Raw genomic sequence first — 25,276 nt, 5'->3', positions numbered from 1 at the left:
ATCCTGATTGGCCCTCTCCCATGACTGTATTTAGGGGGGACGAGACTTGGGGGAAATGCAATTAAAGTCATGTCTGGTTGGCCCTGAGTGGCAGTTCACTTACGTGTGAAACTGAAGGAGTGCGGTCAGGGATATCACCAGGCCGAAGAGAGGGCAAAGATTTGGAAGTATTTACACCAAAGTACTGTACAAGCAATAATTTTCAGACCAATTTTAAAACATGTCTTTTGATCTATGAACACATTTTTCTCCCGGTTCAAGCATGCGCTTCAACAGAATAACTTCAGTCAGCCACACTGAATTCGCTGTTTCTAGATGACATTTGTCAAAAGTTTCGATTTAGACAGGCGATCAGATTTATGTGTTGGATCGGGGAAGTGCTCCAACAGTATATCGCAAAGCAATTTTGGAATTTCTGGATGGAAATGGGGCATCATTCTTGTGCCCAAGTCGTCTCTGCTCCTTTGGCTCACAGCTCAGCTGTGTGAAGCTGGTTACGCTACAGTCAGGAGGCTGGTTTGTCAGAATCAGCAGAGAATGCATCACCATTGTGCATTATGACATGGTAATTTCCACCTTATGGAAACGCAGGTGATTGGTCACTTGACCTCTGAGTACAATGAAGCAGTCATAAGAGCCATCCCTAGTCAATTCCACCACCCCACCAATCTTTAACACTATTATATGTGCCCTTGAAGAGTAGCAGACTTCAGCAAGCGCTCCAGACTCCCTTGATTATTATCTTTGTGCCTAACTTTGTAAATATCTATTATAAAGGTAAAGGCACCCCTGACCATTAGGTCCAGTCGTGGCCAACGGTGGGGTTGCTGCGCTCATCTCGCTTTATTGGCCGAGGGAGCCGGCGTACAGCTTCCAGGTCATGTGGCCAGCATGACTAAGCCGCTTCTGGCGAACCAGAGCAGCGCATGGAAACGCCATTTACCTTCCCCCCGGAACAGTACCTCTTTATCTACTTGCACTTTGACGTACTTTCGAACTGCTAGGTTGGCAGGAGCAGGGACCGAGCAACGGGAGCTCACCCCATTGCAGGGATTCGAACCGCCAGCCTTCTGATCGGCAAGTCCTAGGCTCTGTGGTTTAACCCACAGCGCCACCCGCATCCCTAAATATCTATTATACTCCATCTTTTTTAGCATGAGATTTTAGCTGCCATTGCCAGCAGAAATGGTTAAGAATTCCAGCTTCCAATAAGAAATTTGTTTTCTTAAAAAGCTGCTGCTGGCCCTCCCTCCTGCTGTATTGGTGATGTGACTTCCTTGGCTAACCAAGGTGAAAGGAGCAGCCGACTCGTGTTTTCATAATGAATCTCGTTGTTTTCACAAAACCTACTCAAGGAAGTCGCCCACTTCAGTGAGTTGACTTAAAACGTCAAGTTTCTAAACCTCTGAGCTGTAGGAGGCAAAATTCTTACAGAAAATGCACTGTAATGGTTCTGAAGGGTGGGGGACGAATGGAAGAAATACAGCTTATAGACAGCTCTGTGCTGCTGGAAATCATAGTAAGTTAAATATTGCGGTTTGTCCAAGGTAAGTCGGGTTCAGAAGAGCATCCTGGGTATTTTTACAGGTGTCAAACAGTGTGTTTGTGAGACAGGAAGACAAGGAGAATATTCACATGAGGCAATTCATGGCAAGGTGAACAAAGGCTGTATTTTGCCTCGCTGTAATCTGTAGTATTAATAATCTCTTCTGCCCCTACCCTACCTGAGTGCTTACATCTGAATTGACTTCTATGGTATCTTTCTTGTTTATTTCTGTTTTGTCCGCATGCTATATTTTCTTCCAGTGCTATTTCTCTCAGATTGCACTGGTTTTCCTTTTCTAAATTAAACCATCAGATCTACACTGGAATCTGGTGCCCATGTGGATCCTGCCACCAGAGGCAGTTACCTCAGCTTGTCTCAAGGCCAATTTCCCTCATACTATTTTCTGATCAATTTTAGCAGGAAAATTGAGGCTCTCATCCAACAAGCGACTGTCTACGTGTATGTGTATCTTAAGAACTGAAGTTCTGATGAGACCAAAGCTGAGAAAGACCATCCTTTTGCAAACTACTGGAACTTCTTGGTGCAAGTTTTAGTCCTGAGTGTTTGCCCCGAACCATCTTTCTTTTGTGTTAGACTAGAGGAAGTTCGGTGTAATCCAGTGTGTTTCAGCATATCATAAGTAAATCACTGTAAACTCCAGAAATAAAGGCACTCATTATTTCATTCTCCATATACCAAATAGGACAAGCTGAATGTTTCTTTTCCACACAGGAGATTTCAGTCCTACATTTTTTTACCACTGCTACTTAAAAGGAAGTTCTGGTTGCACACAACATGAGCTGCTATTCTCCTTGCCTCTTTCCTCTGACTGACCAGGACTAGACCTCCTTGCAGACTTTTGATCCGGTGAGGTTACTTTTACGTCAGCATCTGGATCCTCTTTATACCCCTTAAATAAAATCAGAACACTGTTTCTGATTCATTCGATAGTTGTTTTTCTCTACCAAAGATTTACTGAGCAGCCGTTTCCTTGGGGAAAGTTTCTCTGCCTACCTACGTACTTTTAATTTGTTGAGTCCACTTTAAGGCATGGGGGTGGGGAAGGAGATGTCCTCAAAGAGGCAGCAGGCCTTCTCGAGTTAAAATAAATGTGTACATAGCTCAGAGAAGTGGAGAAGTGGAAAGCACATTCTGAATCGCTGGCTTCCTGAGGTGAGCGTAAAAGCAATGAGATGTGAAGAGCAAAGAAATGCCAACCTTTCCACTGGGTGCCACGTGATTCCATCCCTGGTGGTTCTTTATAGCACCTAATTGGGAAGCTATGAAGTTTCTGCAGATGCTCTTCAAGTGAGATTAAAGTGAGATTAAAAGTATGGCTTTCCCAACCTGTGTTTTCCTTCCTCATATAACAAATGTGGGGACAGGTGGGCATTTGGAGAGGAGACTCACTGATTACTCCTTTCCCCACGAGCAGGTTTTCCCTACAAATGCTCACCCAGTTTATCTGAATCATTTTTGTGGGGTTTGCAGCCCAATCACAGATGCATGTTTTGCTAGACAAGCTCAGTGCTAGAAACTTCCTAGAAAGGACTCTCTGTGTGGTCACTTCCCCTCCCCCCTCTGGACAGGAATCCTGTAACAAAGGAGATGATCCTTTGTACTTCCTTCGGCCTCTGAGCATAGCTGCCAACTTTTCCCTTTTCTTGCGAGGAATCCTATTTGGAATAAGGGAATTTCCCTTAAAAAAAGGAAAAAGTTGACAGCTATGCCTCTGAGGAGACTCTCTCTCCACCATGCTCCCAATCTGATCAGACGTGTGTTGTAGGGTTGCCATATTTCAAAAAGTGAAAACCAGGATGCAGTTATAATAATATAATAATAATAATTTATTATTTATACCCCGCCCATCTGGCTGGGCCTCCCCAGCCACTCTGGGCGGCTTCCATAGAAACCAAAAATACAGTAAAATATCACACGTTAAAAACTTCCCTGAACAGGGCTGCCTTAAGATGTCTTCTGAATGTCAGGTAGTTGTTTATCGCTTTGACATCTGCTGGAAGGGCGTTCCACAGGGCGGGCGCCACTACCGAGAAGGCCCTCTGCCTGGTTCCCTGTAGCTTTGCTTCTCGCAATGAGGGAACTGCCAGAAGGCCCTCGGCGCTGGACCTCAGCGTCCGGGCAGAATGATGGGGGTGGAGACGCTCCTTCAGGTATACTGGACCGAGGCCGTTTAGGGCTTTAAAGGTCAGCACCAACACTTTGAATTGTGCTCGGAAACGTACTGGGAGCCAATGTAGGTCTTTCAAGACCGGTGTTATATGGTCTCGGCGGCCGCCCCCAGTCACCAGTCTAGCTGCCGCATTCTGGATTAGTTGTAGTTTCCGAGTCACCTTCAAAGGTAGCCCCACGTAGAGTGCATTGCAGTAGTCTAAGCGGGAGATAACCAGAGCATGCACCACTCTGGCGAGACAGTCCGCAGGCAGATAGGGTCTCAGCCTACGTACCAGATGGAGCTGGTAAACAGCTGCCCTGGACACAGATTTGACCTGTGCCTCCATGGACAGCTGTGAGTCCAAAATGACTCCCAGGCTGCGCACCTGGTCCTTCAGGGGCACAGTTACCCCATTCAGGACCAGGGAATCCTCCACACCTGCCCGTTTCCTGTCCCCCAAAAACAGTACTTCTGTCTTGTCAGGATTCAACCTCAATCTGTTAGCCGCCATCCATCCTCCAACCACCTCCAGACACTCACACAGGACCTTCACCGCCCTCACTGGTTCTGATTTAAAAGAGAGGTAGAGCTGGGTATCATCCACATACTGATGAACACTGAGCCCAAACCTCCTGATGATCTCTCCCAGCGGCTGCATGTAAATGTTGAAAAGCATGGGGGAGAGCATGGAAAAGCTCAGTTGTTGAGCTTTTGGGGCAAAATGTGTCCAGGCAAAGGCAGCCTATTTTGTATGTTGTATTTTGTACATGTTATGTACTGAGTTGAATAGGATCCAAAATGCAGCAGCCTGATTGGTCCTAGAACAATAGGATCCAGAATGCAGCAGTCTGATTGGTCCACAGGAGCCACCCAATCCAGCTCCAGGTGGAAGGGAATCCGCAACCTGATTGGCCTACAGGAGAATCCCAGAATTAGCCAGTCACATAGGGCCCATTGTGTAAATAATGTATATAAAGCAGACATACTGGGAGAACTCCCATTCCTCCTCACCACTATGAGCTGAATAAAGAGCATAAAGCCCACTCTCGACTCCGAGTATATTTCAGTACACGAGACATTTTCTTACTTATTTGCTGTCTGCTAGAAATGTAAGTAAACCTTTTTATATTACGCTGCACTGGAGGTGAAGAGGGGACCACAAATAAAAAGGGTACAAAGGTGTGATGGCCTTATTCCTAAACTTTGGTAAGCTGCAAAACGTGTTAGTGTTTTACTCTGCTAAAAAGGCTTCACAGGACAATGACTTTTTGTTTTTCTCCCACACAGAGATTTAATCCTTAATCGATTTCCTAAAATTATTCCCCAGCCGAACCAAAAAACTGGAAGCCCACCTGCAAGGAAAAGAACCAGGCTAGGAAGGACATTTCCAGGAGAGAATCAGTGGGAAGAGAAAGGTTAAGCATTCCTTCCTACCCACTGATTATCTCCTAACCTCCACTCAAATTTTTTGAAAGAGAGAGGAGAGGGCAAAAGTGTGTGAAGTGACTTTTCCTCCTGCCATCTTTCTCTGTTAATGGTTTATGCTGCAGTCACTGCCACAGTGAGAGGGTTCTATCAGAAACAATGCGATGGTTCTGACTCCAGAATCCCCAGAATACACTTAACTTGGCTAACTCTGATTGCACCCAACCCAGGAGCAGAGGTTTCTGCAGTGATCTGCGTGCCTGCTAGCAATCAAGTTATAGCCCAGGGCTATGTTTTCTTCACTGCAAGAAGATCAAACCTATCCATTCTTAAGGAAATCAGCCCTGAGTGCTCACTGGAAGGGCAGATCCTGAAGCTGAGACTCCAGTACATTGGCCACCTCATGAGAAGAGAAGACTCCCTGGAAAAGACCCTGATGTTGGGAAAGATGGAGGGCAGAAGAAGAAGGGGACGACAGAGGACGAGATGGTTGGATGGTGTTCTCGAAGCTACCAGCATGAGTTTGACCAAACTGCGGGAGGCAGTGGAAGACAGGAGTGCCTGGCATGCTCTGGTCCATGGGGTCACGAAGAGTCGGACACAACTAGATGACTAAACAACAACATGTTTTCTTCACCTGCAGCATTTCCTCAAACTTTCTTGTTGTGGATACCAGGATTTTAATGCAATTCAGCTGCTTTGCAGCAGTGTATTCCCCACCACCCCAGACAGAGGTAACCTCAGGATGAAGAATAGGAAACATTCTGAAGGAACTGTTGAAAACCCATTGAAAGCGGACTTCTTGTTTGGCGATCCCTCGTAGCCGGGTAAGATTCTCTTCCATGATCACAGTTTTAACAGTGAGTCCGTAAGTGACTGTGGAGGCCAATTCTGGATCCACACATCCTTCCACTGTGGGGACTTAGGTTTCCAGGCGGGAGTTGATCACGGTGAGGGTTTGCCAAGAGTGCCTTTCTCTTAGCACGTTTTGTCCTGAGTTCAAGCGTCTTCAAAGTCCATGACACCTTTGGTAAAGGCTGTTCTCCAATTGGAGCACTTGCAGGCCAGCGTTTCCCAGTTGTCAGTATTCATACTACTTTTTTTAAAAAAAGCATTACAGTGGTACCTCGGGTTACATATGCTTCAGGTTACATATGCTTCAGGTTACAGACTCCACTAACCCAGAAATAGTACCTCAGGTAAAGAACTTTGCTTCAGGATGAGAACAGAAATTGTGGGGGCACGGCGGCAGCAGCAGGAAGCCCCATTAGCTAAAGTGGTCTTCAGGTTAAGAACAGGTTAAGAACGGACCTCCAGAACGAATTAAGTATTTAACCCGAGGTACCACTGTAGAGGGGACGCGGGTGGTGCTGTGGGTTAAACCACAGAGCCTAGGACTTGCCGATCAGAAGGTCGGCGGTTCGAATCCCCGCGACGGGGTGAGCTCCCGCTGCTCAGTCCCTGTTCCTGCCCACCTAGCAGTTTGAAAGCACGTCAAAGTGCAAGTAAATAAATAGGTACCGCTCCGGCGGGAAGGTAAACGGCGCTGCTCTGGTTCACCAGAAGCGGCTTAGTCATGCTGGCCACATGACCCGGAAGCTGTACGCCGGCTCCCTCGGCCAGTAAAGCGAGATGAGCGCCGCAACCCCAGAGTCGGTCACGACTGGACCTAATGGTCAGGGGTCCCTTTACCTTTACCTTAACACTGTAGAGCTTTTAAGCCAATAGCAAAAACAAAAAATGAAGCTGATTAGTGTTACATGTCACTCCAGCTGTAAGCAGTGTGAGATTCCAGGAGCCCAGCTGCTTACCCAGGATCCGTGATTCCCTTTGGAGGCACAGGGGAGACGGTAGTGTCTTTATGATTATTCATTAGGTTATCCATGCCGTTTCCTCTTGGCACAGGTCCCGGCTGAATGAAAAAGGAAGCGGTGATTGCAAGCTTGGTATGCATCCACCCACCCACAATGCCTTTGGGCAGGGACTGCCAACATCTGTTTTCAAGTGTGCACTGCAGTGTAAAGCAGAATCAATCTGCATTCGTAACAAACCAGTTTCTCGCAAAGCACTTTTCAGCGGCAAAAAATATGCAGTAGATCTAGATTGTTTGTAGACTACGTGGGTTGGGGGGCTAAGTGCTTGGTCTCCATTGATTCTAGAACAACACGTTTGTTTGCACACAGACCCTATGTGTCGAGGTAAGGTTAGCCAGAGTTTTGCAGATTGGACAGCATTGGACAGCTGTGTATCTATTGCCCGACAACAACTACTTTTATTATTAGATTTATATTCCACTTAATGCCCAGATGGCTCCTAAAATGTGATTTACAATGGCTTATTTAAATAAACGGCCCATTGTACAAATTTGCTCAATTCATGATAATTTTTTAAAATATGCAGTAAAAATTCCCAGGTCAAGAGATCACGGGGAAGCCTTTGCAAACAGGTGTGTCTTCAAAAGCCAGTGGAATGCCATTACAGACAGGGCCTCTCATATTTCACTGCATTCCACAACACTGGTGCCACCAGTGAAAATGAAAACTGCTCCAATAGCTAATATGTGTCTGTCCAATTTATCTACATGTGGCAAAATGGGATATAAAAGTTCGAAACTAGTGAGTAGTGCTGGGCCAAAATTATATATTCAGTTTCGTTTTCACTGTTACCCTTAAATACTTCCATTTTCCAATGTGCTTTTTAGAGTTCCCTTAACCTTTTCTCTACCTTTTAAATCTAAAATTAGGTCTCTACAGTTTCCTCAGAGCATGATATCCTGGAGGTATTTTTTTTCCGAGGGGGGGAGGGATAATTTTTGTGTAATGTGAAAGTATGTTTGACAAAAGATTCTCCCTTACTGCAAATGCAAATTTCAATCCCAAACTAAAACCAGATTAAACTGGATTAAAATTCTGTTCAGTCCTACTAGAGACATGTTTTTGAGAGATTGAGAGGGAACTTCTTTAGATTTTGGAAGAATAACATTTCTCTGTGTAAATACTTACAGCTCTGATGAGTTGGCATCAAGTATATGTCATAGAATCATAGAATCATAGAGTTGGAAAGGATCCTCTAGGGGTCATTTAGTCCAACCCCCTGCAATGCAGGGATCTCAACTAAAGCATCAATGATAGATGGCCATCCAACCTCTGCTTAAAAACCTCTAATGAAGGAGAGTCCACCATTTTCCAACGACATCCGTTCCACGGTTGAACAGCTTTTACTGTCGGAAAGTTCTTCCTGGTGTTTAATAGGAACCTCCTTTCTTGTAGGGATGCAGGTGGCACTGTGGTCTAAACCACTGAGTCTCTTGGGCTTGCTGATCAGAAGGTCGACGGTTCGAATCCCCATGACGGGGTGAGCTCCCGTTGCTCTGTCCCAGCTCCTGCCAACCTAGCAGTTTGAAAGCATGTCAAAGTGCAAGTAGATAAATAGGTACCGCTCCTGCGGGAAGGTAAACAATGTTTCTCTGCGCTGATCTGGTTTTGCCAGAAGCAGCTTAATCATGCTGGCCACATGACCCGGAAAAACTGTCTGCGGACAAACGTTGGCTCCCTCGGCTAGTAAAGCGAGATGAGCGCCGCAACTCCAGAGTCGTTTGCGACTGGACTTAACTGCCAGGGGTCCTTTACCTTTTACCTTTCTTGTAACTTGAAGCTATTGGATGAAGTCCTACCCTCCAGAGCAGGAGAAAACAAGCTTGTTCCTTCTTCCATGGGACAGCCCTTGAGATATTTAAATATGGCTATCATATCTCCTCTCAATCTCCTCTTTTCCAGGCCAACATACCCAACTCCCTCAACTGTCCCTCATAAGGCTTGGTTTCCAGACCCTTGATCATCTTGGTTGCCCTCCTCTGCACACGTTCTAGCTTGTCAATATCCTCCTTAAATTGTGGCACCCAGCACTGGAAAGTAAATGGTCAAATAGTCTCATAAACCAATGTAGTCATGTTGAAGAGAACAACAAAAGAAGGTATTCAAGGTTTGGTTTTTGACCTCCAGCTCGTTCTGTACCATCTAGAGGACAGTGTCCAGGTTTTTGAGTTCATAACTGAGGTTTTCAAGGGGTGTGTGTGAAATAACATACTGGGTTTCTGAAACATGACCAAGCCAAAGTGACTGAAAATAAGTATTTCCTGGGGACTGTAAAACACAAATTGAGCACTGGTTCACTACTTTTCCTCAGGATGTGGTTGCACTTTTGGCAATACCGTCTCATTTTGGCAACGATCCTGTGACAGAAGGGGAATAAAATCAGGAATTAAACAAAAGTCCTTTAAAGCTTATTTTCCCTCCTCCCTTCTAGGGCTCAGATACCCTCATTCACCTTGGGTTTCTTCCTCCAGTACTCTGTTATATACAAACACTTGTTTTTATCATGGAATTGAACCTGTGGCAAATTTATTTCACTTAAAGTGAGTTGGATCCAGACTTACTTTCAGCAGGGATGTTTGCACACTGTAGGAAGGCAGCAGCAGAGGCAGACTTTGGTGATATGGCACCCTGAGCGAGGACAAAATTTGGTGCGCCCTCTCTTAAATATTTCTTATTTTCACAATAATCCCTTTTGGTACCGTTGCTTTTTAATGGCTCTTCTCAGCAGATACCCATGCGCACCGACCCCTCTCGCTCTCCAGGCTTCAGGAAGCTATCCGCAAGCCTTGCGAGCCCGGCGGGGGTGCCACAACCCTGAGATTTACAGTCTCATGCTCTACCAGTTGAGCTATCCCAGCAACATCTTGTTGGTGGCGCAAATCTGCTTCGTTTTTATTTCATTTCTTGTGTACCATCCAACTACCATCCAACTAACCTCTCGGCAGTTCACAAATTAAAATCCATAAAATACAAATGCCATCAACTTAAAACGGTTACGTTCTAGGACTGGCGCTCCTATTGTAGGAACATGAAACCAGTGTGAATCAACGTAAAGTCAATCAGAGCAGCGTGAAGACCTGACGAGGGCGAAATCAAGTAGTTGTGTCCTTGTGCGTGTGTCACAAAAACCCTGTGCTACAAAATCCAGAGGCTATGTAGCAGACGTACAGGGATTCCATTGCAAATAAGTATGGAAAAGGTTTTCTGTGTGCAGGAAGTTGGAAAACCACTGCCAGAAGTGACTTAGAGATGTTTCATATATTACCAGCAGGATACAGGGGGAGGTTTATAACAGGGCTGCTCCCACACTGCTCCCTGCTTGAAGGAAATAGATCACAGGGTGGGTAATGTGGTTTCTTCCCTTGCCAGTATTGCTTTGTAAAGTATTAGCTGTCCTTTAATGGAGTAACCTGAGAATAGGAGGCAAATTACTTTTCCCCGCCTTGAAAGTAAAATCTTAAAATGCATACGTTTGGACTGTCTAGAGCATTTAATGCCATGGCCCTACATTCAGAAAAAGTTTAAATTTCCACTGCCCTCAGTACAAAGGTTAATTCTCTAATCATGGAATGATAGGTAGCCGCTAGAGTTTCTTTTTCATTTTAAAATCCTACTACGTCAGAACCAAACGGAAGAAAACAATTAGGCAGAAACCACATGAAAATGGAAATGAAAATGTTTTCGAGTTTTGTCGCAGAGTGAGGTATACTTTGTCATTTGACGGTGATCGGGAAAGTGTAATGGGATTGTGGGTCTTCAGTACTATGTGCTTTTACTCTACCCACAAGCCCACACACTTCCTCTCAGTTGTTGTTGTTGTCGCCGCTGTCGTACTTTTGGACTTTAGTCTTCCTGACCTGGTCTGTGAGACCAAAGGATTCCAGGAAGTATAGGTTTGTGGGACATAAAGAGCCAAATGCATGCATCCACATGGGGTTTGACTCAGTTCACTGCGGCACTAATAATATATCTGGAACAGCCCATCATTTGCAAAGGTTTCTGAGTATTCACTGTCTAGAAGTACATTCACATTCTGATATGTGTGAGTGCTAGCTTCTCTGGTTCACTGCGAAGGAATCTCTGCTTTGCGGGGATCAAAAAACTGTGAGCTAAATTTTGTGCACACATCTTCCTGCCTACAGTTTAAATTAGGGAGGGAACATATATCCAGAAAAAAGGAAGCTGTTTTTCTTCTCTTGCCCTGATTTCAAAGTACAAAACATCAGGAAGCAATGTGAGAAAAAACTCAGCGTAAAAATGCTAACTAATAAAATGGTATGATAATTGCTATTGATCATGCCAGCATTGTCTGCTCTAGAGAGCCACCAGCAATGGATCAAACATAATGTTAATAATTGATGTCCTGAATCTGAAAAATAACTGGGAAAAAGGGGTGATTTATTAATCCTTAGATGTGCCAGTAATTTTGTGATAATGACATGTCCGATTTGAAGGGGAATCATTTGCCATTATGAAGATTTTGCAGGGTAAAAAATAAATAAACCCCACCCATCTGACTGGGTTGCCCCAGCCACTCTGGACAGCTCCCAACACATATAAAAACATAATGAAACATTAAATATTTTTAAACTTCTCTACATAGGGCTGCCTTCAGATGTGTTCTAAAGGTTGTATAGTTACTTTTCTCCTTGGCTCATGGGTTGCATAACTCCACACTCTACAATATTTGTCTGATGAAAATAGGGACATCCTAAGGAAAAGTTGAGAGGGACATGGTTGGAGCTATGGGTTAAACCACAGAGCCTAGGACTTGCCAATCAGAAGGTTGGCGGTTCAAATCCCCACGACAGGGTGAGCTCCCGTTGCTCGGTCCCTGCTCCTGCCAACCTAGCAGTTCGAAAGCACGTCAAAGTGCAAGTAGATAAATAGGTACCGCTCTGGTGGGAAGGTAAATGGCGTTTCTGTGCGCTGCTCTGGTTCGCCAGAAGCGGCTTAGTCATGCTGGCCACATGACCCGGAAGTGGTATGCTGGCTCCCTTGGCCAATAAAGTTAGATGAGCGCCACAACCCTAGAGTCGGCCACAACTGGACTTAATGGTCAGGGGTCCTTTAAGGAAAAGCAGGACATTCCAGGATCAAGACAGAAATCATGATGGCCTCTGCAAATCCTGGAAAACAAGGGCACTTAGAGGCTCGGCCTCTGTTTGGTCATTGTGAGAACAGGGTGCTGGACCAGATGGGCTACTGGAAATACCATCTTTCTGTCTCTCACTCTTTAGACATGCATTTTTCTTTACATTCTGGTAAATGGTTTTAAATGCGGACCGGACAAGACCATGGAGGAAAAGTCTGCCAATGGCTATTTCTCATGGTTATCTATTGCCTGCAGGATCAGAGGGGGTCAGTATGTTCTCTATAATCAGGTCCATTCAATGCTGGCCATGACTGGAGAACAGCAGCAGGAATAGACCTTTTGCCTCCTTGTGGGTTCTTGGGGAATTGTGTTGGCCACTGTAGGAAACAGGATTCTGGGCCTTTGGTGAGATCCAGCAGGGTTCCTCTTATGTTCATATGTGTGCAAATCTGGGGAGGGAAGGGAGTGGTCAGGAGTATACTTTTACTGTAAGAAATTCAAGGTGCGTCTGTGTGAAGGAGACTGATTTGAATTTCCGCTAGAGCTGCAGCATGTGCTTAATTATAATGGTTGTAATGTGTTAACCAACAGATTGGTTCTGGGGGAACTTCTCCTCCTCAGTTCCTCTCAGTATGTAGGTGCCTGTATGATGGTTCACCCTCAGTGCAGTGGCCCTGTGAAATATACTCAGAGTCGAGAGTGGATTTCAGCTCATTCATGCTCTTTATTCAGCTCATTCAGCTTATTCAGCGACAGAGGACGAGATGGTTGGACAGTGTTCTCAAAGATACAAACATGAGTCTGACCAAACTGAGGGAGGCAGTGGAAGATAGGAGTGCCTGGCGTGCTCTGGTCCATGGGGTCAAGAAGAGTCGGACACGACTAAACAACAACAACATTCAGCTCATAGTGGTGAGGAGGAATGGGAGTTCCCCTACAATATCCACTTTACATACATTATTTACACAATGGGCTGCATGTGATTGGCTAATTCCGGGATTCTCCTGTAGGCCAATCAGGTTGTGGATTCACTTCCACCTGGAGCTGGATTGGGTGGCTCCTGCAGACCAATCAAACTGCTGCATTGTTCTAGGACCAATCAGACTGCTGCATTTTGGATCCTATTCAACTGAGTACATAACACCCTGGGAATATAGGTGTACCGTTCTGGTTGGGCAAGAAGACTGGAGACAATTCTCTTTCCTTGTGGAACAAAGATGCAACTGATTCTGCTAAGCTTGGCAGTAGAGATCCTGGGCTGCAAATCCTATTGCCCAAAATTGCACATAACCAGCGCTTATCCCTCCCGGCTGAAATTGTTGCTAGAGTGGGAGGTTTGTGAGTTACACTCACATCTGGGATCTTGCTTTGGACTTCCTATCGAAAGGAACTACGAGAGGCTCTTTGCTGCCACCTGCTGCTTGGAGTACAAATTAGCGGTTCTTGCCACCTGCCCAAACAGTTAATATTGCAACACTATCAAATGTTTGCATCTTTTGTGGAAGATGCAAAGGAGCCAACTCTCTGACCGTGCCCTTAAATCAGGCATCGGCAAACTCGGCCCTCCAGATGTTTTTGGGACTACATTCCCATCATCCCTAGCTAACAGGACCAGTGGTCAGGGATGATGGGAGTTGTAGTCCCAAAACATCTGGAGGGCCGAGTTTGCCTTTGCCTGCCTTAAACTAAGCACGAGAAATGCCAAAGGGCATAGACTTTCACTGGCATATCAAGACTGTGGAAGGAGCGAGCAGTTCTGAATCTGAAGATGTCATATGGCTTTGTCCATTAATAATCTCCTGTTGATATTGTTGTATATATACACTGTTGCCTAGCAATATCTTGGGTTGTGGGGTTGCTAACTAGATACCCACATTGGAGACCCACATTTTCCTGAGAGGGAGCTTGAGGTTACATACGTCTCTGCATGTGTGTGTGTGTGCGCGCGCGCAACACACACACACACACACACACACACACACACAGAAAGATTTTCCACATGGGTGTTCACACAGACCTTTCAAAGAACTGCAGAACAAAGAAATAAAGAATAATACAAATAATAATACAAATACTAATAATACTACTAATAATTTATTTATACCCCGCCCATCTGGCTGGGCTTCCCCAGCCACTCTGGGCGGCTTCTTGCAAAATATTAAAATACAGTAATGCATCAAATATTAAAAGCTTCCCTAAAAGGAGCTGCCTTCTTCCTTTTTAGTGAGGTCTTTCTATTTACAAAACCTCATCCCACCCAAAATATTGACGCTTATTATTAGGGGGCAGTGAATGATGTGAGAGCAATAGACGTTGTCGCTGCTGAGCAGACCTGATATTTGCTTGGATGTAACCACTGGGAGCCCCACATAAGCCTCTCTAAGCTATTAAAAGGTTTAACAAACACAATCATTTAATAGTAGTTTCTTTGAAATATTATTATCATCATTTTTAATTTCATTTCTATACTCCTTTATGTTTTTAAGGGTGGGGGAACCTAAAGCCATATACAGCACATTAGAACATCAAACAAAGCAATCCAGAATGAAACATTACTGCAGAAAGTCAGATATAAAGCATGCATTCAAAGCAACATACTGTATTTTTCGCTCTATAAGACGCACCAGACCACAAGACGCACCAAGTTTTTGGAGGAGGAAAACAAGAAAAAAAATATTCTGAATCTCAGAAGCCAGAGCAGCAAGAGGGATGGCTGCGCAGTGAAAGCAGCCATCCCTCTTGCTGTTCTGGCTTCTGGGATAGCTGCGCAGCCTGCATTCGCTCCGTAAGACGCACACACATTTCCCCTTACTTTTTAGGAGGGAAAAGGTGAGTCTTATAGAGAAAAAAATTTGGTAATTAACAGGAAACCAAAACATTATCTTAAAGATTCCCAAATGAAACATGACAAAGGAGAATGCACATTTAACACAGCATAGTTAAGGAAAAAACCTATCTCAAACATCTCAAAATAAAACATTACTAAAGGAAGTCAAATATAAAATGCGCATTTAAAACAGCATAATTGGGAAGAGAATACAGTACAGTATTATCATAAGCATAGAGCGTTTCTACTGCCAATCCTGCCAATGGTAGTTTCTGGCGGCTGTGGAAGCTTAGGCTCAGTGACCTGAATCTTCACTAAGAGACAGCCAAGATGGTCTCTGGCCTCTTCAGCAACCTCAGCTTTTGCAGTTGGAGTCAGTTAGAGCCCCACCCTCCAGGCCAGGTGGGAAAAGGCCTGCAAGGCAGGGAGCAGGTCTTCCAGGACTGACAAATATGTGTGCTTCTACCTCCTCAATACTGAAACTCATTTCTCTCATTTGTTCACTTTTGCAAAAAGTCATGGCAGGTGTGCCTTCTCACCTGTCTTGCAAGCTGGCTGTGAAGACACACCTTATCCACGCTTTGAAACTCTGACAAGCATTTGACACACATCTCAAAGCCCTGCTTGCTGGGCAGTTGTGAACTTTGAACTACCGCTAAGAAAACATTTGAAATATTTCATATATCTAGGTCAATAATTCCATCCAAGTTTGTTTTGCACTTGACCCTGGTCAATCCCACTGCAGTTAACAAAACCACACTGGGTGTAAACGAAGGCCAAGTTCCACCACTTATAATTTTTTTTAATTTTTCTTAACCAACTACGAAGAAGTTTGCATCCCCGAGAGGAAGGGAAGCAAACTGAGGGTGGGTTTTAAAAATAGAACTGAACTCATTCAACCGGACTGAGAAAATGCACTGCATGACCCAAAGCAATCTGTGAGGATTAAGGGTGAATAAATGAAGGCATATTTGAGCAAACTATAGTTTGAATGGTTTGTTTATACAGGCCTACATAACCCAACAAACTAGAACCTAGTCAGTAAAGCTCTGGGACTAGGTTGGGAGAGGGCATGTGTAGGCAAACTAAGGCCTGTGGGCCGGATCCAGCCCAATTTCCTTCTGAATCCGGCCCATGGACGGTCCGGGAATCAGCGTGTTTTTATATGAGTAGAATGTGTCCTTTTATTTAAAATGCATCTCTGGGTTATTTGTGGGGCCTGCCTAGTGTTTTTTACATGAGTAAAATGTGTGCTTTTATTTAAAATGCATCTCTGGGTTATTTGTGGGGCAAAGGAATTCATTCATATTTTTTTTCAAAATATAGTCTGGCCCCCTACACGGTCTGAGGGACAGTGAACCTGCTGAAAAAGTTTGCTGAAAAAGTCTAGAACCAGGGCTTCCAGTAGTCACACTCTCTATCTGTACCACCAGCACTCACTTACTAATGCAAACCTGGTGGGCTTCAAGGATAAAGGTAAAGGTAAAGGGAGCCCTGACCATTAGGTCCAGTCATGGCTGACTCTGCGGCGCTCATCTCACTTTATTGGCCAAGGGAGCCGGCGTACAGCTTCCGGGTCATGTGGTCAGCATAACTAAGCCGCTTCTGGCAAACCAGAGCAGTGCACGGAAACGCTGTTTACCTTCCCGCTGGAGTGGTACCTATTTATCTACTTGCACTTTGACATGCTTTCAAACTGCTAGGTTGGCAGGAGCAGGGATCGAGCAACAGGAGCTCACCCCATCACGGGGATTTGAACCGCCGACCTTCTGATTTGCAAGTCCTAGGCTCTGTGGTTTAACCCACAGCACCACCTGCGTCCCAGGGCTTCAAGGGTACCATCTAACAAACATCTGTGCCTCTAGCCAGTTGACTGCAACCATGATGGTCAACCCAAGTGCATCAGGCCTACATTAGTTCCTTTTTGACCTGCCCTTCAGATCTAGCTTGTCAAACTGAGCAACTCACCAGGAGTCTCTAGACCACCAGCTAGTCTAGAGACTCCAGTGCCTTGCTTCCCTTACCCCAATATTTGCCTTCAGTCATGACCCTGGTCAGACATTGCTCTCATATCTGTTTTTGGCTCTCCTGGCCTTCAGTTTCCTGCCTTAGATTCCACACACCGCTTCTCAAGGCTTGATTTTGACATTTCTGTCTCTAAATACTTTCCTATCGCTCTTGAGTCCCTGATCTGACTTCTCTGGGACTTGACCTCTGATAATTCATTTTCATTTTTGTTGACTGTATAACTTGGGAAGAGGGGGAAGAATCACAGAGGTTTGCAAGCACCTGTTAAATCACATTATATTTCTTATCTCTTCTAAATTACTGCGTTGAATCTGGAACATCACAATTCTGGGAAGGTTCTATGGAATTTTTGAGGGCTTCACATCCTGGATCTGCCTTACATGATGCAACTGAGAAAATGGAAGAGGGAGAAGTTTTAAATAGCCATCTTTCCTTTCTCTCTTCTCCAACAGTAGCAGAAGTTTGAGTAAAGTGGGAGTGGAGCGACACTGAGATGAAAACTGGTTTTCAACAACGTATGAAGGTTGGCGGTTTGAATCCCTGCCACGGGGTGAGCTCCCGTTGCTCGGTCCCTGCTCCTGCCAACCTAGCAGTTCGAAAGCACGTCAAAGTGCAAGTAGATAAATAGGTATCGCTCCGGCGGGAAGGTAAACGGCATTTCCGTGCGCTGCTCTGGTTCGCCAGAAGCGGCTTAGTCATGCTGGCCACATGACCCGGAAGCTGTACGCCGGCTCCCTCGGCCAGTAAAGCAAGATGAGCACCGCAACCCCAGAGTCGGCCACGACTGGACCTAATGGTCAGGGGTCCCTTTACCTTTTATGTATAAAAATGCTGTTGTATTTTAAAAGAGTAAATCTTTCAGAAGCTTTTAATATTTGATGTTGATGTTGTTGTTTCCTGGTATTTTTGTTGGAAGCTGCTGAGAGTGGCTGAGGCAAACCAGTCAGATGGGTGGGTTGTTGTTGTTTGTTGTTGTTGTGTCAGGTCCTCCTTCCTCTCCTCATATCCCCTCACTCCAGTTCTTTCTTGGTACAATAGATTGCTTTTGAACTAGCTTTATTTGCTGGAGTTAGGGAAACACATATGAATTTCTTAAATTGGAGTAAATTGAACCATATTTACAGAAAATGCTGTGGGAGTGAATAGACTTACTAAGCTGTCATCCTTCTGGGAAAATCAGTTAGCTCAGACTCTAGTAGGAACTAAAAAGGAGCCACATCTCCTGTCTGCCCATTTCCTGGAAAGAATGTTGTTTGCCTGCCATCTCAGGTCTAGACAGCCACAATATTTAACCCTCCAGCCATATTGTGAGTTAGAACCAGACTGGAGTGGCCTAGTGAGCCATTTCCACCACTGACTCTTAAGTCAGACTTTATATTTCCTATCCACCCCTGTCTGTGCTGATTTGTAAGATCTGCATCGGCATTCAAGAAGTGTTGCCCTTCACACCTACAGATGATCTTGTGGCCGGACAACACATGTTACCAGAGATCCAAGATCAGATCTGCTGATGCCAGTGCTGTTCTTCTAGAACAGGCATGTCCAACCAGTAGATCGCGATCTACTGGTAGATCCCCAGCTGATCCTGGTAGATTGCGGGACCCTTATCAATTGTGGGATTAAATAAAGTTTACCGAAAGTTAGCAAATAAAAACTGAAGAACTCTGGACAATCATACCCCCCAAAAAACTCAACAACTCTGGGCAATCCACACCCCCCCCATGCATGCTCCTCCTCCCTCCAATGACAATGAATAGATCACTGCCAGTTTTTTTATACTGGGAGTAGATCACAGTCTCTTGGGAGTTGCACATGCCTGTTCTAGAAAAAGAGGTGCCAGAACTCACCATGAACGCCTCTCTTGTTCTCTTACAATGGCAATGGTGCCCACCTGAAAAAAAGTCCTACATGATGCATAGGTTAAAACTCCTCCCCTCTGTGCACATTGCAGAGCTGCTACAGACACTTATTGTTGTGCCTGCATGCCTTGTCCCCTGCAGCTCCAATTCTCCTCCAATTAAATTAAAAACAAAACAGGCTTTCAGCTGCATTCATATCAGGTTCTCTCCCACCCACGGACAAGTCAACACCCAAGCCCAAAGGCATCAACTGTAGAAATTCAAAAGACTCCTGCATGTTCAATGAAGGATCAGATTCTTACAGATTCTAGACAATCCGAGGAAGCTCACCCATTTAGACCAGGACTAGCCAGCTTGTGGTCCTTCATATGTTGAACTGTCAGTTCTCACCAGCTCAGTCAGGGATGATGGAAGTTATTGTTAAGTTGTGGGTGAACATATCAGACGACACAGCGATTCTTCAAACAGCTCTTGTTTGTTCACAGGCCAGAACTGAACTGAACTGAAGGGTTCAGCCAGCCTGCGTATATAGAGCTCCACTACAACGCAACTGTAACACTTTCTGTAACTATCCAATCACTGAACGTCACTTTCAATCCCTTATTTGCATATGTGGACCTGAGTGAAAACTATCTACAGTGTCCCCCTGCTGGCCCAGGGTGAGAACTTCAGTACATAACAGTTATAGTTCAGCAACATTTGAAAGGAAACCAGCACTAGACAGAGAAGTAGCCATTATTGATGATACCTTATTTATACCATTTTACTAACTGTACTTGGCGACATGGCCAAATATGTTTAGGCCCATAATCTTTTTGTAAACAGTTTATTCAAAACCTATAGGTTAAAAAAAAGTTTCCAACATTCCAGCACACACCCTCACGGAGTCATACAAGTTGAGGAAACTTGAAGGATGCTGACAAGCTGGAATGTGTGCCAAGGAGGGCAACCAAGATGACCAAGGGTCTGGAAACAAAGCCTTATGAGGAGCGGTTGAAGGAGCTGGGTATGTTTAGTCTGGAAAATAGGAGACTAAGAAGAGATATGATAGCCATCTTCAAATATCTCAAGGGTTGTCCCATGAAAGAGGAACAAGCTTGTTTTCTCCAGCTCTGGAGTGTAGGACTCGAACCAATGGAAAAACTTTCTGACAGTAAGAGCTGTTTGGCAGTGGAACAGATTCCCAGGAGAAGTTGTGCATTCTCCTTCTTGGAGATTTTTAAGCAGAGGTTGGATGGCCATCTGTCGTGGATGCTTTAGCTGAGATCCCTGCATTGTAGGGAGTTGGACTAGATGACCCTTGGCCCCCTTCTATGATTCTATTATTACAAGTCCTCCTGTTCAAGATTCTAGCCACTCATATCCTCCTTCCTTAAGGGTGCAAGCAGGCCAGTTCACTCATTCCCCTCTGTTGTAAATAAAAATATGCCCTTTTCCCTTATGGGGTATCCAAGAGCCCATATAGAGTCCTTACATAGGTTCCCTATTGGTAGGAGAAAATAACAGAGGCCAACCAGAGAATATTGAGAAGCAAAGCAGCTAGTAAGTCTGATCTTTATTGATCTGTTGCAACAGGGTGCTCCCCTCACACGCAGGAGAGGAAGAGGACCCCCCAAAATGCCGTGCAAGGGCTTATAAAGACTTTTGAAATTCCCATTCTCTAGATCAAGACCACCCCCAGAAACATTATGCATGCATCACAGAAGGGGTGTAACCTAAGACCACCCCTCAGATACATCCCACCTACATCACAGAAATTTAAATGTTGTTTTTCTCCTGTCATAGTTTATCTCCTGTCTGGCAAGTTACTTGATTGGATTGCCTGGCGAGCCTGGTCATTCTTTTGTAGTGATAAAATACTTATTTCCTGGGCCAGGTCACAGGCTCACACCTTATTCAAACAGACATATCCTTGAGACAGGATTTGTGAGGAAAGAGACAACGGGGAGGCTTTTCCAGTTTAACCTTGCAGAGAAAGGATTTGGTCAGTTTAGGAATCAAAATGGTTCCAGGTTGGTCTTCCTGTGTTGATCTATGTATGTGCAGTTATGAACATTACCATATATCTAAGACCATAAAATTCCTATCACACCTCCTCCTTCCCCAGTTTTCCATTTTTATTTTCCAAATGGCTCCAGCAAGTCACTGAGCATACTCAGTCATCATTGGGCTGTGTTTTTCAGTTTTCACCACCTTTTCAGGTTGATGATGATGGTGGTGGTGGTGATGATGATTGAAATGATGGTGATGTTGATGACATACCTTGGGGTTCACCCAAACATACACCTCCCTCTTTTTTAAATCTCAGTAGTCCCATTTTATATCTTAATTCTGTCAGCACTCTAGCTCCTGTGTTTTCCCTTTGAAAAAATATTTAGAAGATCTTGTTTTAAATGGCTGGGGAGCAAATTCAACCTGCAACCTATTTGCTTCCCCAAGTAAACTGCTCTGTTATCTCTCATTAGGGAAACGGGAAGAATTTAATTCAGTTCACATTTAAAGGCAAATGTACCACGCTCATACCTTCCAAAACAATGTGAGAAACAAAATACTGGCATCCTTTTAAATGAGCACTTATCTGAATTTTGTGATGCAGTTCTCCAATCAAACATTTTCAAAAATGCATTATATTTAGGGGAAATTGTTGGCAAAATTAGGTACATTTGTCAAAACGGCATACAAAAAAAGTACTTATTAGGAGAAATTTGCCTTTTTGATGAATTTTCATGAGGATTATTTTTTCCCCCTAAATCCCAAATTGCTGCAGAATTGTGGAGAATTGAATGTACAATGGGGAAAGATGGAGAAACTGAGAGAACCAAAGCTGACAGATTTTTCCATTCCTGTCTTTCATACAGGATCTGGTGTATTTGCTTACATTCCTGCTTTTTTTGGGAGGTGAAGTTTCTGCTTTTCTTGGGAATAATAGAACAGATCAATATTATTTTTTTACTGTAGTGAAGGGTCACTGAACACATCTTGAAAAATCTGGCCACTTCCCCCAATCTCTAACCACAGTTTTCTATGCTCACAGAAGATTTTGAGATACTCTTGAATCTCAGATATTTTCAGAATGAAAATGGACATCTTTTAATAGAATATGAGGATTGTCAGTTTCAAAGGGAAAGGTTCTTGAAAAGGAGTGTGTTTGTTCTAATTACAGTGGTACCTCAGGTTACATACGCTTCAGGTTACAGACTCCGCTAACCCAGAAATATTACCTCGGGTTAGGAACTTTGCTTCAGGATGAGAACAGAAATCATGCTCCAGCGGCATGGTGGCAGCAGGAGGCTCCATTAGCTAAAGTGGTGCTTCAGGTTAAGAACAGTTTCAGGTTAAGAACGGACCTCCGGAACGAATTAAGTACTTAACCCGAAGTACCACTGTAGTAATATAGGTCAATAATGATTGAAGAAGGTATCGTGAAGCAATTAACAGTTCTCTCAAAATTAATCTGCATTCCTATCACTGGCTTTTACCAATAAAACCCAATCACATTCCATGTTGGAAGTTGGGGTGTTATTGTTGTTTTTTAAAAAAAATGCAGTTTTACTCCATAGTTTTTCTCAGGTATGAATTAAGATTCCGGTATGCTTTGAGTTTTGGTTTTGGTTTGTTTTCTGCAGATATATCATCTCCATTGCAGTCAAGGCTGGCCCAAGAATTTTGATGCCTGAGGCAAACCACCAAATGGCACTTGCCTCCCCACCAAAGAAGAAGGCGTGAGTGAATATCTAAATCGGGAACAAGGGCAGGGGGGATTATGGATCTATGTTGGGATCTGCTGCCTCTGTGGATCTTGCCGCCTGAGGCAATTGCCACATGTTGCCTTATGCCTGATTATAGCACTGGAGGAAGAAAATAGTCAACAGGCCAACCAGACAACCTATCTCTACTGATGTTAAAAGGGGAATTTTTGGACATTTACAAAATTTGTCAATGTTCACTTGCTGATGACAAGGTCTAGCAAAAGTACAAAGCAGGTGGATAAAAACAGTTGAGCCTAGCTCCCATTTGGGTATTGTGGTTCTTGAAACACCAATATGGGAAATAGGATTATGGTGGCATCAAGGAAGCAACCTTTGCTGTGTGTTGATGGCTTATAGAGATTAGGATGCAAAATGAAGTCATCTTTCAGAACCTGGCATACTGGATTGCTTTGTGGTCTATGGAAATAGATGTTAAAGTACACTCTTGACAAATTGCCCCACTTATGAGTTAAAGTGGAATGTCTGCTCTTTACTTCAGGCAGCAGAGGGAAGTCCCTGATTTTGTTTTCTGCAACGTCCACCCAGCTCTCCAGCCTCTTATTGCTGGCTGACAAGTGATTCCTCCTTGACCCAGTTTCTGCAATCTCAGGTAGACATCATTGAGTCATTGGGGCGGGGGGGTCCCCTCCACTTTTCTATATTCTATGGTAAAGCTGTTTTCATAGCTAGGACAGAATTTTCAGAGGATGTGGGGCATTGTACTCATTTTCAGTCCTCTTAGGAATCCACCCATTTTTATTTTGTAAAGAAGTTACTTTTTTAGATACTGTCCCTCTGCCACAAATGTTTTCTGCATTTTTGGGAGGCTGTTCCCAAAGTTCCCACGATTAAAGAAGGATTTGGCAGGAAATATGGTGGCAGGCCGTATTTCAGAAGGTGAGACATACACAGAGATTTCCGGACAACTTGTTGGAAACCCTCTATAGCTCACAAGGCTGGCCACCCAAACAGGGTTGGAGGATAGCTTGGCCTTAGAAAGGAAGCATTTAATTTAACCATGAATTCCACCCTTGTTAATCTGAGGCTCTAAAAGAGCATAACAATATGAACACCCTTGTTTACAAGCCTGAGTTTCTGTGGTTGTTCATAAACTGCAAAATTATCTTGAAGGAAAGCCTTGACTCAGACGACACAGTTCCATATACAAATCCTTGTGGCACCAAGGCTAGAACATCTTGTTTCTTCTTTTGACTTAGCAAGTCACTTATTTGGCATCAGTGATTTCTCAAAGCCAGGGAAGATTGAAATATAGTTTCTTCGCCATTTTGAAGTGTATTGTTTTTAACCGTAGGCTGACACAGCAATTATTTCTAAAATATCAAGGGCTCTGCAAAACACACAATAAATTTTGTGAGCCCATTGAGACTTCCCAAATTCAGGTTTGCTTTAGGTATTATTCAATGACAGGTGGTGACACAAACCTCCTGATAATTTTTCCAGTCTTATTGATAAACTTTTTAATTCTTTTGAATATCCTCAAATGATTTGCTTGAAGAGGAACCTTGAAAGTGAAACTGGTTTCACTTTGGTCAAATAGAATTCACTGTGTGTACCAATAGGAAAACAGGTAAGTGTCCTCTCTGACTTATTGATAGGGGCCTCGCGAGTGTTATTTGTCTTGTGACAAACAAGTTGCAGATATTTAACTGCACATACGTATCCTTAATGAGCTCTCCAGTGCATTCCTATCCATGTTTATTAAAATGCAACTCCCAAAGTGTTTGGTGAGATTTACTCAAATATAAGTGTGCACAGGATTGCACCTTTAAGCTATCTGCAACTAATGTGGTCCATTTATTTAAATGGGTCTCATTCTCAATATATTTGTTATGTTTGTAATTAATATTGTCACAATTTTACCATTAAGAGTAGAACCAAATGGATAAAAAAGCAAAAGATTTCTTTCATTAGGAAATCTCTATTTCTTTAGAAGGTTCCTGAATTCTTTTTTTATTTTTTTTTTACTCCAAGATGTTCATTCTTTAGATAAGACTTTTCAGCTTCCAGTGTAGAGGGTTTTACAATAGGACAACCTTATCTACATTATAACAAACAAGGTCTGGAACACTGACTAATGACAACACGCAAATGCAAATATCAGCTGTATTTCGTTTTGCAACTGTCCTTGTCTTTGAGCTCCATACAAATAAATTAAACATGTTATCCTCTTTTTACTGCGGAAAAAGAGGATCCTAATCTCCATGGACCATTAGCCCTGCTGGCCATACCACAGCTACAGAATGCTGCCTGGTTTTTTGGTTTTTTGGTTTAAAGGTAAAGGACCCCTGGATGGGGCCAGCATTTGTCCACAGACAGCTTTCTGGGTCATATGGCCAGCATGACTAAACCGCTTCTGGCGCAAGAGAACACTGTGATGGAAACTAGAGCACATGGAAACGCCGTTTACCTTCCTGCCATAGCAGTACCTATTTATCTACTTGCGCTGACATGCTTTCGAACTGCTAGGTTGGCAGGAGCTGGGACAGAGCAATAGGAGGTCTCTCCGTTGCAGGCATTCGAACCGCCAACCTTCTGATCGGCAGTCCCTAGGCTTAGACCACAGCACCACCCGCGTCCCTTAGCATATTACATATTTAGGTATAAATGTGCTTTATGACATACTTTGGGTACACTTAAATGTTCTCAAAAGCATGCTTAATGACAGGAATATGGGAGCAG

The 25,276-nt window shown here is 43.9% G+C and overlaps 2 long non-coding RNA genes across 2 annotated transcripts in view; one reads left to right on the top strand and one right to left on the bottom strand.

The window, feature by feature from the left end:
* The first annotated feature begins 624 nt into the window (after positions 1–624).
* On the top strand, positions 625–2,733 carry LOC310767633. The gene is made up of 3 exons (XR_014550989.1): positions 625–777; positions 1,588–1,655; positions 2,279–2,733. It is a non-coding gene; the product is annotated as an uncharacterized lncRNA (long non-coding RNA).
* Positions 2,734–8,100: 5,367 nt separating this feature from the next.
* Positions 8,101–25,276, bottom strand: part of LOC310767638 — a 31,884-nt gene continuing 14,708 nt past the window's right edge. Inside the window, exon 2 of the long non-coding RNA XR_014550994.1 lies at positions 8,101–9,048. This is a non-coding gene — a long non-coding RNA (uncharacterized lncRNA). The remainder of the gene's footprint in view (positions 9,049–25,276) is intronic.

This window comes from Podarcis filfolensis (genome assembly GCF_964270895.1).
Source record: "Podarcis filfolensis genome assembly, chromosome: 7".
Classification (NCBI taxonomy): Eukaryota; Metazoa; Chordata; class Lepidosauria; order Squamata; family Lacertidae; genus Podarcis; species Podarcis filfolensis.
The sequence above is the reverse complement of the archived record's forward strand: the minus strand, read 5'-3'. Positions and strand labels throughout refer to the sequence as shown.